Source organism: Zootoca vivipara, chromosome 3 (genome assembly GCF_965207765.1).
Source record: "Zootoca vivipara chromosome 3, rZooViv2.hap1.1, whole genome shotgun sequence".
In the NCBI taxonomy this organism is placed as follows: Eukaryota; Metazoa; Chordata; class Lepidosauria; order Squamata; family Lacertidae; genus Zootoca; species Zootoca vivipara.
In genome coordinates this window covers 27582038-27596002 of record NC_142586.1, presented here as the reverse complement: position 1 = coordinate 27596002, position 13965 = coordinate 27582038, and the positions used below count along the sequence as shown (strand labels likewise).

The window sequence follows — 13965 nt, the reverse complement described above, 5'->3', positions numbered from 1 at the left end:
GCTACTCTGGGTGGCTTACAGCATATATAAAAAATTGTAAAACATCAGACATAAAAAATTTCCCAATACAAGGCTGCCAATATGGGTGCTGAGAGTTGCTAGGAGACCCCCTCCATTCCCCTCATAGAGCTGCCATTCCCAAAGTTCCCTGTGATAAGGGATTGCTAAATCACTCTGGGAATTGTAGTTCTAGGAGGGGAATAGGGGTTTCCAGAACGTTCTGGGGGAAGCCGTGACTTTTGAAAATGGTGCCATAATGATTAAAATGCTTGGTGTTAAATGTAACCTTAGTTACGCTCTTGGGTTCTTAAAATAACCAGAGGCCCCAAGGCCAGAACCTCTCTTCATTAATTAAGCAACAAATCCACTAAAAGTCCTCCAAGTTCACTGCTGCTTCCTAGGAAAGCCTTTTTAGCAACCGAGAGACATGTTAGGGAAGAACAGCCTCATGGGTATAAGAAATGAGCTTTAAACAGGGGGAGAGAGCGAGAGAGCGAGAGAGAGAGAGGACAAAAATTACATAAACAGAGGAAAGAACGAAACAGCATTCTGGAGAGACAGCATGTACAGCACAACTTGTTGCCTCACAGACCACGACAGCTCAGCACCTTGTGTTGTCCATTAGCAGCAGAACTGGCCAGAGAGTTCTAGTATCGAACACAGCAAGAAAATACAGTCTGAAGGGGGTGATTACAGGCGCCAAAAGAAAATCATTCCATGAATAAGTGCCGACCTGCTATAGTTTGAGCCTAATTTGAGGCTACACTGAAGATTAAGTGCCTTACGTTTATCTTTAATGATTAACTATTCATTCATGGTGAATGAACTGCAGTTTTACACTGCAGGTTTGGGTTTTGTTTTGTTTTTTGCAAAGTACGATACTGTATTTCAAATCCATCCCATATAATGAAAGGCAACAAAGACGAAATCGTTGTCACCAGAATACCAAAGTTAGCAACTTTTCATACCTGAACATGGAACTGTTCTTTATAGATCCTCCTTATTTTTACAAGGGACTCCATCAAATCCGCCACGAAATCATCAGTCCACAGATATGTTCTGCAATTTGTTGGTGCTTTGGTTGTTATCCTATGTAAAACAACAAAACCACGAGGATCCATGAGGTTAAGGATTTTGTGGTGCTGCTGGCAAGTACCAGATCTACTGTGTGCTGTCTACCAATGTAAGCTTGAATGGATGGTGGTTTGGGGAGACCCAATAGCAAAAATCAATAGGATGAATTAATTTTGCTGGATCTGACTTTTACTCACATCCCACAGAAAGGAAGAGCATGCAGGTGTTTGTGTGTTACTGGCATGTGTGCACATGCTGTGAATCTTTCTATCTGCCTTGCAGAGTGTGGATGAGGTCAGGGTGTCCCAGAGGAGGGAAGCTGGGGTGCTGCTCATGGCTCTCTCTCAAGTTCCCCCCCCTCCAAAGTTTGGCAAAACCTGGTTACAATACCTCACAAAGCTGAGATGAGAGATGAGCCATCTTTTGGACAGAAGGTAGTGAACCCCCCATCATTTTTACCCTACTGACAACAACTAGCATAACATTGCATTTTGCGGTGCCATGCTGCCAGCGAGAAGTGCAACTCATGATTAATCACATTGCCAAAAGTAACTGTGCTTGAAGCAACCACTTGAAAGATCTATCGGAGGATTTCCAGGCCAAACCCAACTTTAGTATCTCACTGGGTCAGAGCAGCACCATCTGTATCTGTGACCTGAAAGAGGCTTCTTTGGCTTTAGGGAAGGGAGTTGAGCACAGTATGAGGAAATGCAGCTTGCAATAGCTGTTAGCTCTTGAGCGAGAGCCAAACTACCTTCAGATCAGTCCTGTAATTCCTGACATGTTTAAAATAAATACATAGTTGAAATGCAAAGTGGTGCGGGATATAGCTGTGTGGTGCAGACCTCTGCTAAACCATTTACAAATAGGGCACCTTTGCTTTTTCTGAAAACTCTGATTGCTGAATGCCACAAAGGCTATACTGTACACTGTTCCCCCAGCTTATATTTTCACAAATGCAGAGGTAGTTTTGCTGGCTGGTAGAAATGTTCTTTATCTGCTCTGTATCGAGCACACAATACTTTCACAGCTTCCCCCACCATTGTTTCTTCTCCCTCCACCCCCACCCCGAAAAGAGGCCAATTACATGGGGGGGGTGGCGGCAAAGGATGGAGTTAGATAACAGTGTTTCGCTGTTGCTTTGATGTCCACAGGCATCATCCTCAGCGACTGACCAATGAAAACAAAAGGGGGCTCCTCTCTGGGCTGCTGCAACTCCCAGCTATTCTTCCCAGCACCTTTTGATATCCCAAAGGGTCCCATACCCTGACCTTTGCTCTCCCTCACAAAGATCTCATTGGAAGAGTTGTCAGCCGTGTCAAAAATTCTTTCCAAATTCAGCTATTCAGCAAATGATTTCTTTACTTTTCCCATCATGCCATTCTCTTTTAATGTACTCCTCAAGACTCAAAATGCACAGGGAGAGAACCTGTTTTGGACACATAGAAAACCATTGGTGGGTGCTTGATTTAAGAGTTTCTACGTAATTTATGCAGGATTTCTTTCTCACTGACACACATGCATTCATTACGTCTTCCTTCTCCGCGAGAGACCACCACCGCCATACTCACATTACGCATTCTAACTTCCTGGGACTCATTTCCCCAATTGCTCCATACAGCTGCTTTAATTCACCCATAGGGGTGGGGATTCTCAAAGAGGAGAATAATATCTGCAGCTGTTGTGTAATCCCCGGAGGATAAATTACCGGAGCGATAGCCTTGGGGAGGAAGGCTGTCAACATGCTGACCCGTGAGGTGGGGGCTGAAAGGAGTTCCAGTCGTTTGTCCCAAAAACATTGTTGTGGTTTCCCTTCTGTGACAACTGACCACTCCTATTTATAAATCTGAGGGTGCGGCGGGGGCCACAGCTAGTCTAGAGAAGAGACTTAGGTGACGAGGAACTGGACTACGGCTCTTCAAGACTCTCCCTGAAGGATGTCTTGGGCAGACAAAAGGAGAGGAAGATCCAATTAACCTTGACTCTGAGAGGCTGGAGCGTGTGTTTGAACTTGGAGCAGAGAGACCCCGAGTTCAAATCTCCCCTTGGCTCCTCTGCTGACCTTGGACTAGGCACTAGCATGCAGCCTGACCTATTTCACATGGTTGTCGCATAGTTAAAAAGGTATCAGCTCATGCAAGCTGCTTTGAGCTTCTTATCAAAAGGAAGAGCTATAAATCAGGGGTGTTGCTAGACTATAGTTCTCATCATTCCTGGCAATGCTGGCTGGGGATGATGGGAGTTGGAGTCCAGCAACATCCGGAAGGCTGCAGATTCCCTGGCCCTGCTATAAATAAACAAACAGTTCACCATCCCTTCCACCCAAATTACCAGAATCTGGAGAGACTGAGATTCAAGCAAACAGCAGCTGTGGTCTAGGAGGGAGAGATGCTCAGTAAGGAAAATAGCACAGATGGAAATGGTTAGCCAATAAAATAGTCCTGATCTGAATCCCGATCTCATAGTTGGTATACATTTTTTTTTCCAATAAACAAAAACATGAGAGATCCTGTTCGTTGGTCTAATATGGTTTTGGGGGACAATGAAGACAAGACTTACTCAGTTCTGCATTTATTCCATTTTATGGCGTTATGCTGTAACTCTACAGTTCATAAAGTTTGCATCTCCAAAGTTCTTTATTTTTTTTAAAAAAAGTTTTAAATACCAGCAACTCGTAGCAGGCTGCCTTCTCCGGTGCAGACTAAGATGAGTCTAAGTAAATTCCTAGGAAGCCCTGCTGGTGGTTTATCAACCAGTGGCTTGTAGCTTAGTTACAACAGGGAAGAGGCCTTTTTCAGTGATAACACCCACCCCCTGGAATGCCCTCCTTTCCTAGGGTAATGTGTAAGGCAGAGACACTAATGACCTCTAAAAGCCTCTTAGAAATGCATAGAATCATAGAATCGTAGAGTTGGAAGAGACCACAAGGGCCATCCAGTCCAACCCCCTGCCGAGCAGGAAACACCATCAAAGCATTCTTAACATATGCCTGTCAAGCCTCTGCTTAAAGACCTCCAAAGGAGACTCCACCACACTCCTTGGTAGCAAATTCCACTGCCGAACAGCTCTTACTGTCAGGAAGTTCTTCCTAATGTTTAGGTGGAATCTTCTTTCTTGTAGTTTGAATCCATTGCTCCGTGTCCGCTTCTCTGGAGCAGCAGAAAACAACCTTTCACCCTCCTCTATATGACATCCTTTTATATATTTGAACATGGCTATCATATCACCCCTTAACCTTCTCTTCTCCAGGCTAAACATACCCAGCTCCCTAAGCCGTTCCTCATAAGGCATCGTTTCCAGGCCTTTGACCATTTTCGTTGCCCTCTTCTGGACACGTTCCAGCTTGGGCATATATTTGCCCAAGTTTTCTTGGATTCTTAATTAATTTTACATTTCTTTTCTTTTTGTATACCAGTGAGTTTTGTTTGTAATACACAATTGTTTGGTTGTGTTGTTAATTTGTTATATTTTGGGGGTTTTTATGTAAGCTGTGTGGAGTTTACTTATTATTATTATTATACTGTAGCATTTTAAATAAATAAATAAAGCACACACACACACACTTTAGATTTCAGCATGGTAAGGTCATCACAATTGAATCTCTTCTCCTTGTTCAGCGATAATTTAATCAAATGCACCCCCATGTGGTAACATCTGAAATTTATTATTATTAATAATAATAATTAAACTTCTATACTTCAGATCTTAATCTGAAGATCTCCGGGTGGCTTACAGTATAAACAGTACACAAAAAAATACATGCCATAATAACAAACAGTAACAAGTTTGGCGTTCTAAAATACTGGGAGACGTTCTGCTTATTTTAGCAAAGGACATGAAGTAACTGTAAGAAGCAGAATGGTTTTGCTAAATTTCAACAAGCTGGTCCATTTCCATTCCTAGAACTGGATTGTGGATAGTATAGCAATTCTGAACCATTTTCCATAGAGATTAAAGACCCTGGAAAGAAAGTCAAGGTCATGAGTTTATAGCAGCTCTCCAGTGGTTCAAGCAGAAGTCTCTCTAAGCTCTACTAATTGAAATTATTTAACTGGAGAGAGTGGGTTGACCTTGGAGTATTAGGCATGGAAAGCATATAACCTACCATTGAGTCATTCCTATGATTTCTCTCACTGGGCCACCTGAAGTCCGCTGGGCTCAGCAACACCTCTCACCCTGGGCTTTTTTCTCACCCAAGTATCCGATTTTTATAAAATATTAAAAATTGGACCTCTGCTGCAGAATCTGCAATCTGCAGGGCATGGATCAGACCCTCTCTAACCACCTCCCCGCAACTTGGTACTCCACCGGATGCCTTTCTGGCAGCCTTGGGAAACACCCAACTTGTGTCTTTTAATTATTATTATTATTATTATTATTATTATTATTATTATTATATTATTACCACCACCACCGATACACCTAAAATACAAAGGGTTGCATTCAACAATGTGCTTAGGAGATTGTTCCATCAGCCCAAGCATTTGTGTTTGCCCAACAGAACGATCTCCTCTCTCTGTCTGTGTGCTGTTCTGGGGGTTTATCCTGACCTACTGGCGCAGATCTGAGGAGGGCTCTAAGTGGAAATTTTTGTGCTGCCTCCCACTAGTACAATCAGTTCATTGAATACAGCCCAAAATCAACAGAAAGACAGTAACTTTGTTAAACAAACAAAACAAAATAGTGTATGCTATTTTGATATTGGGTTCTTATTTCAGTTTACATTCCAATAATACTGAACTCCCAATAATTTATATTGTTGATTCCATCCTGTACCTTGTTGTTCCAATACAAAATGATGGCCGAACACTTTTCAATAAAGCTTTTGTTCTACTTCTCTGATTCTAATAATATTTGTGAGTTTTAGCATGTATGCTACAGCTGCATCTCAAATCTTTATCATCAAATCCCTCAATGATGGAGGACCCTTCTAATTTTTGGTTAACCACCATTCTGGCCACTTTTAGCAAGTCGATTCCCCTCTCTCTCTTCAAACACTCTGGTTTAGACAGTATAAAATAATTATACTGTCCAACTAAGGTAAAAGTAAGGTAAAGGTCCAGTCAAAGGTGACTATGGGGTGCGGTGCTCATCTCGCTTTTCAGGCCAAGGGAGCCGGTGTTTCTCCAGACAGCCTTCCAGGTCATGTGACCAGCATGACTAAATCTGGTGCAGCGGGACACTGTGATGAGTGCCAGGGCACATGGAAACACAGTTTACCTTCCCGCCACAGCGGTACCTATTTATCTACTTATGCTGGTGTGCTTTTGAACTGCTAGGTTGGCAGGAGCTGGGACAGAGCAACGGGAGCTCACCACCATCACACGGATTTGAACCGCCAACCTACTGATTGCCAAGCCCAAGAGACTCAGTGGTTTAGACCACAGCACCACCCACATCACTACTGCCGAACTAGGTAAAGGTAAAGGGGCCCCTGACCATCAGGTCCAGTCGTGTCCGACTCTGGGGTTGGGGCGCTCAACTCGCTCTATAGGCCGAGGGAGCCGGTGTTTGTCCACAGACAGCTTCCGGGTCATGTGGCCAGCATGACAAAGCTGCTTCTGGCGAACCAGAGCAGCGCACGGAAACGCCGTTTATCTTCCCGCCGGAGCGGTCCCTATTTATCTACTTGCACTTTGATGTGCTTTCGAACTGCTAGGTGGGCAGGAGCTGGGACCGAGCAACGGGAGCTCACCCCGTTGCAGGGATTCGAACCGCCGACCTTCTGATCAGCAAGCCCTAGACTCTGTGGTTTAACCCACAGCGCCGCCTGGGTCCCTTACTGCCGAACTATATCCAACTAAATCCTACTGTCCAACTATATTCTGCCATCTCCCAATAGGCTTTAATATTCACACAAACCCTCTCAAATATCTGCTCTTGCACCTCCACACCCCCAGCATGTATCTTCTACTTTTGGATATACTGTATGTGACTTAATCCCTGAGGTCTTTAATACCAGCTAAGTTTAGGTTTATCAAAACTGTTTTTAAAACATAAGCATTTTCCCCTCAGGGAACTGCCTCCCTACATCCAGTTCCAAGAAGTTTCTGGTCTCTCGCCATCTAAACCAGGCATCCCCAAACTTTGGCCCTCCAGATGTTTTGGACTACAATTCTCATCCTCCTCGACCACTGGTCCTGTTGGTGTGCCGCGGAGTTGGTGTGCCACGGGATTTTTTTTCATAGAACAAGTGTGCCGTGGCCCAAAAATGGTTGAGAAACACTGATTTATATGCCTGTGAAATGTGGAAGTGAAAATGACAACGTAGCAATTCCACCCCGATATCCTGCCCTGCCCAAGCTGTGGTTATAACACTCCAGAGCTTATACCGGTAGAGGATTGTGAAAACAAAACTGCAGTTCGGGGGAGCTCTTTGTAGGGCTGTGTGGACAAGCCATTACATTACGCCTGCAAATTCAGGACTTCATTCTCCTTCAAAGCAGTGCTACAATCTGTGAACTTTTCTCCAGATTCCCAGATCTTGGAACCATGCAGACTAGATTTCCCCCCTAGTCAGTTTTAAACTGGCTGCATTGCTTCCCATGAGTTTAACTTAAATCACCTTCTGTCTTAGCAAGTGGGCAATTATGAGTTTGCGTACACATAAATAAAGATAGAATACGCAATCAGCAATGGTCATCATAAGGTATTGTCGCCATTCAACCATATGCTGGCATTGAGAATAGACAGCCACTCTGTGCAGATGGTTACTTCATTCCTGTGTACCGTGTTTCTCATATTATAAGACACGTCTTATATTTATTTTTTCCTCAAAAAAACACACTATGGCTTATTTTAAAGGGATGTCTTATTTTTTTCCTCCTCCTCCTGCCGCGGCCGGCATTGCTGCTGCGCCTATCACTATGTCTTATTTTCGGGGTATGGCTTATATTCCTTGAATGCTTAAAAATCCTGCTATGGCTTATTTTATGGGTATGTCTTAAAATATGAGAAACAGGGTATTTCTCCAATGATCTGGCATTACTTTAAGCTGACTATTTATTGAATGCCAGCCTGTACAAATAATACTGGCCAACCACAGTCTTGTGTTTGAAAGAATGCTCTTCCAGGTCAAAAGGAAAGGGGGCATATTTTAGAGCTTCTCTGTAGTTTATAAGCCTTTGGACTAAATCACTCCACATCTTTGGGCTGACAAAGATTTAGAGTTTCTTGAAGACAATGGCTTCAATCCATTGCAAAGTTATGCACACTTAAGCCCCAAGGATTAAGCACATATTACTGAGCCCTGGGTTCCTGCCTGTTTCCTTCCCAGGCTATGAAGACAGCTCTTTTAACCCCTTCGTTGTAGCCCCAATCACTGTTTTTGCTCATCTCACCAACACTGCTTGTTTGGAAGTATTTCTATACTCTCGACACACTAAATTCTTGAAGAGCAACCACTTTAATCCGCTGCAAACAAACCCACCAAATAAAGACTTGTGGCATCTTGAGGACAATTGTGCATATGAAGAAACAAGTCATCATAGGGGTTCCACTGTTGTAGAACGAAAGAAGCAAAGAATCTTGCGGCACCTTCAGAACAAAGAAAATTATTGTGGCATAAGCTTTTGCACCCTCATAGTCCAGTTCAACCAATGCAACAGGCCCTTTCGCTTAAAAAAAAGGCTTGCTACAATAAATATGCTAGTCTTTAAAGTGTCACAAGTCTCCTGATTAGTTGGGTTGTAACACAACCCCACACTTTTTTTTTAAGGAACCTTGTGTAAGATAAGTACCAGGGGATGAAATTCTAAACACAATGATCTGGAAGGAAGTCCCACTGAAACAAGTAGGCTTTACATCTTAGCAACACACTGTCAATATGCTTTCATTTTGCTCCGATTGCACTGTTTTACTTTCTTTTACACCACGCTGATAGTGGAAGCTGAATATCAACTAGCAGACTATAGCAGGGCCACTCCAGTGGTGGTGGAGCAGTGGTGGAATTACACTGGGTCATCCACAAGCCATTTTGCTTTAATAGTTGTTCGGCAATGCTTCCACAAAGTTACCTCATTATTGCCATCTAGAGGGGCACTTACTGCACTATAGTGCAGTAAAAGCAGGACCAAAAAACAAACCCAGAACATTTGTGGTATAAAAGGTTATAGGAGTTCAGTAGGAAGTTACAGGGCATGTACTAAATAATAATATTATTTTTTAAATTTATATCCCGCCCATCTGGCTGGGTTTCCCCATCCACTCTGGGCTGCTTTCAACATATAAAACACAACAAAACATCCAACATTAAAAAACAAGATATCCTATTCAAGCAACAAAGAAACCAATAAATCAATAAAAACCAATAACAATAATAACAATTATGCAGTTATGCCCAAATTAAAGTAATCGCCAAACCCAACTAAACATTTAACCAGCACCAATCCAACAAAAATGAAACAGAGGAACCAAAATTAGAAGATTTTAAAAACACCATAAGTCCACTCCAAAAATTTTGCAGGCACAAAGCCTTTTGAAAAGGAGATCATAAGACCATGAGCACAAATAATCATGAATGCCCAATAGAAAGGATGTCTGAAGGGGCTTGTAATCTCAAGGAAGAAACTGAGAACACATCAGTGGGAAAGGGCATAGAATTAATTCTACACTACCATTCAAAAAGCATGTTTTCAGAATAATGTTCCTTAATGAAAAGCTGGAAAAGCCAGTCATATGCTAAGGAGAAAACTGAATAGCTGACCAAAAATGAAGGGAAAGATCCACTCAGAGTTTCTCTTATGCGAGCCCCACTGAAATGAACTGAAGCTGTACAACTGAATAACACACTGTGTAGCTTTCATTCACACTATGGGGATTGCACAGAGAAATGGCCTGGTGAATTGGGTTCCCAGATTCAAAGGTATTTTGTCTGTTTTAGAAGTACAACTTTTGAAATGTAACAATACTGGACATTAATTTTACTAGCCTCTTGAAGCCATTGTCTGGATAATAGCATGGCAGCAAGTGGTTTCTTAGTTTAGGAATAATGAAAACCATCAGAATTTCCAAGTTCTCTCAATATGTCAAGTGGTTTGGGAAATAAGTTTAAAATGGGCAGCACCAACATGGGCATATCATTGCAAATCTGAGCCTTCTGTACTTTCCAGCTATTAGCCTGTGAGCCTAATTCAAGGTGCCGGTTAATATCTTTTACAGTGTAGTCATCTGTTTCTACCATAAGTTCCACTGACTTAAAAGGACACACCTGCAGATAAGTGTGCATAGAATTGCAGTATAGCCCCTGCAGGGCCGGCCCAAGACATTTTGGCAGCTGAGGTGAACCACAAAATGGCGTCCCCTCTCCAGCCAGGGAGGTAGGTGTGAGTGAAGACTTACACCAGGAACAAGAGAGGAAAAAAGATCTACATCAGGATCTGCTGCCCCTGTGCATCCTGCTGCCTGAGGCAGTAGCCTCACCTTGCCTCATAAGTGAGCCGGCCCTGAGCCCCTACATAACATAGAAAGGTCTTAAGATCTGTGAATACAACCTTGCTCTATGCACCCCTTTTTATTTATGTCACTTAGATTAGTTGAGCACAGCACAGATATGGATGGGTGGACCTGTCCGTTGTTTTTCTCAGTTTCTCAATTTCTAATCTTAGATCCAGTTCTCCACATTTCTACATCAATTTGCAACTTCTTTTAAGGTCCTCATGACAATTCATCAGCATTTTGCTGTGAATTTCTCCTAATATCTGCATGTTTGCCTAATATACACATTTTTGCAAAGCATTTCCCTCCAACATAACACATCTTTGTATGCAATTTTCACTAGTATATGCTGATTTATGCACATTTTACCCTGGCATGTACATTTTTGTACACCTTTCTTAGCTAGAGAACGGCATTGCAAAATTCAGAGATTTGCAAATTTCAAAGGATGGCTATGATTCACAAGTCTTGCTTCAGAATCAAATTTCACCCCATCCCTAGATACAAAGTTGGACATTTCCTGCTGCTACACCTACGTTATAGAAACCATCACTAGGGAAATGTTTCTCTGTTAGCTCTTCTTTCCATCAGGAGAATAGATTTTCCTTTGAGAGTTTATAATCACCAAAAAGTGGCTCAGACAGGTTCTATTCTACCGTTTGCTTTTACAATTTTAGGTGGTATTTTTTCTTACAGTGCATCTCTCTTCATTTTAGAACACGGTACTGCTGTCTGAATGCCACTTAGTGCATAATTGCATAAAAAGCAAAGAACATATAGTATCACAAACACTAATACGGTAGAAATGGTTCTTATTGTAAAAAAAATAATGAGGGAAAGTATTTTAAAGTATCAAGTGAACTGCAGGTACTTTATTTTTTAAGCCTGTATGTCTAAATACATAATCACATAATAAAACAAAAATAAGAGTTTACAGGAAACCAACAACAGTGAATTGTGCCCATCTGATGCAAGAATGTAAATGCAAATGTGAATGCAGCCTTTTCCACAAACCAGTTAAGTTAAGTATTAAGTTAAGTTAAGTATTTGGATTTAAACAATAATGATAAAATGTCCAATCTAAATGCACTTCCAATGAGAGCCAAAGTAGCTTACTATCAGTCTTGGGCCGGACATATCTAAATCTCTGTTTAGTCATAATACTCCGCTTCAATCTGTCAGCATCTCTTAGCCCAACTTCCCTTATAAAATAAGGCTTATACCATCATGTGTAATAAATAATTACAAGCAAGCACCTTGAAACAATAGAACAATGGCAATAAGACTGAGGATTCAGCCTTCATTAATAGAGCTCCCTTTATAGCTGACCTGGCTGCAAGGCAGTATTACAAATGAACGACTGTACAAACCAGGTTACTCTCAATGTGAGTGTTTTCTGTCTATGTTCATGGAACAATCAGAAAAGTAACAGAAAACTGCATTGTTAACTGTTGAAGGATATCCTAAATTATTCCATTCTCTGTTTCTTACTCTGTTTTATCATTAAAACAATATGCATGATTCTAAGTAAAGCAAGTTAGAATGGGAGTCAGGAAAATAAAAGCTAAAGCCAGGGGAGGGTGTCAGAGAAACCCCCCCCCCACCTCTATTAACTCTGAGTAAACAAAGAGTAAGAGTGCTTTGCCTTAGTTGTAAGATAGAGGATTTTGCTCTTGCCCCACATGCATTCAAAACTCCCATTGGTTTCATCAAAATGAGGGAGGGCGCAAAAGTCCAAAGGGGGTAGTGCAGTTACACACTGCAGTTAATATTAATGCAATCAAGAAACCTAAAAGTCTGGGTGTGAGAGTGTGGACTTGTCACAAATTAAGTGGTTTCCCTATTCTAGGACTGATCACAGATGAATGGAAAGGAGTGACAGTGAAATAGACCAACATCCAATCTGACACTAATTACACACACGCATTAACAGCAGTTGCTGTGGATTTCCTTCTCCTTTATAACAAAAAAACACAAAAGTGGGGGGTGGAGTGGAAAGAATCAGCCCCTTTATCTACACCCAAAGCTACTCAGCGCAGGGTCTCCCGCAATCTGCTCCCTAAAACTCAGCAGCCGTTTACCACTTTACTGCGCTCAATTACCTTGGAAGTTCTGATTTCCCCACCATTTCCTTAAAGTTTTGTTTCAGGAGGGGGGTAGGGGCAGGTTGGAATCTGGGCTGAGAGAGGAGAACTCAGTTCATTCAAAGAAAAAGAAAAACATTACAAAAGGGAACACAGATTTATGTTCCAGGTTCCCCATGCTCCAGATTACGCACTTCAATTTCATCAATAAAACTGTAAGGACCGCTTTGTAAGACAAGAAATGTTCGTCTAGTTCATTTTACAGTCTCTCCCCCCACCCCTTATTCTTTCTAGGTTGCAGAGAATAAGATCTACACACACACACACACACACACACACACACACACACACACACACACAATAAATGTGCACAGGCATCCAGAAACACTGGCTCTCTGCCCCAAAGAGCTTACACTGAATATATGGCAACACAACATGAGCAAACAAAATCCACTGTAAAAGTCAAGGTTCTACCATACAGCTAAGATACTCATTTTTCTTCTGTGGGTCTGAAATCACTGGATACCAATGGTCTTTTCTTTCTTTCTCTGGGGCAGTGCTTCAGATGCTAACCCTACCCTCTTTTGATGCTGGTTTCTGACTTGGACGCCCCCCTCCCTTCTTACATGGCTTCTGCTCATGTCTCTATCTCCCTCTCCCTGCCCACCCACCCCCAGTTCTGTTCAAGGGAATGGAATTCAACCTTCTCTCCTTCCAGGGTATTCTGAGTGGTTCCTACCTTCCACTTAGTGACTTGCTTTTCCTTTCCTTCCTTAAGATTTGCAAAGTGGAAAAGAATTCTGAAAGGGGAGAAGGTGGGAGGGGAGAAAAAGAAATCTTACCTCTGAGGCTCCCTTTGTTGCTTGGAAGCAGGCAGGAATGACAATTAGGGAAGCATTCACCTCCTTTTGCTGCTAGCAGCGTGCTCTAAAGAAAAGGATAGGGATGCTGCTCTGTGTCTCCTCCCTCTTCTCCCTGTCCCACCCTCCTCCTCCTCCTCCTCCTCCTCCTCCTCCTCCTCCTCTCATGCTCCCTCCCATCCATAGCCTGAAAGACAGCTCTCGTTGACCTCCTGCTTCAAGTCACTTTTCACCATTGACCTCCTGCATCAAAGTCTCCTCTCCTCTCTTGCCTGTTGCAGTTGCAGGTCCTAGCTCGCTCACTTTCTGTCTCCCCATATTCTACAGCACCGGTGGACAGGACAAGAGGCAGACCTGGAGCTACTGGGAGATTTCTGGGTGAGACGCAGCAGACAGGCACAGTTTCTTACTCTCAAGAATTAGGCTACTGGGAAATAGAACAAGAGGAGGGGGACAGAAGTGGATTTTGTGTGCGGAAGCCCTTGTGATACCTGGTTCCGATACCGATCAGA

The 13965-nt window shown here is 42.5% G+C and overlaps 1 protein-coding gene across 1 annotated transcript in view; it reads right to left on the bottom strand.

Annotated features, from left to right (window-relative positions):
* The window catches only part of GREB1 (growth regulating estrogen receptor binding 1), a 92512-nt gene extending 78952 nt beyond the window's left edge, over positions 1–13560 (bottom strand). The window contains exons 1-2 of the mRNA XM_088665732.1: positions 13436–13560; positions 969–1089 (exon numbers count right to left, since the gene is read on the bottom strand). The gene's annotated coding sequence lies outside the window, so the exon portion shown is untranslated. The remainder of the gene's footprint in view (positions 1–968; positions 1090–13435) is intronic.
* Between the last annotated feature and the right edge of the window lie 405 nt (positions 13561–13965).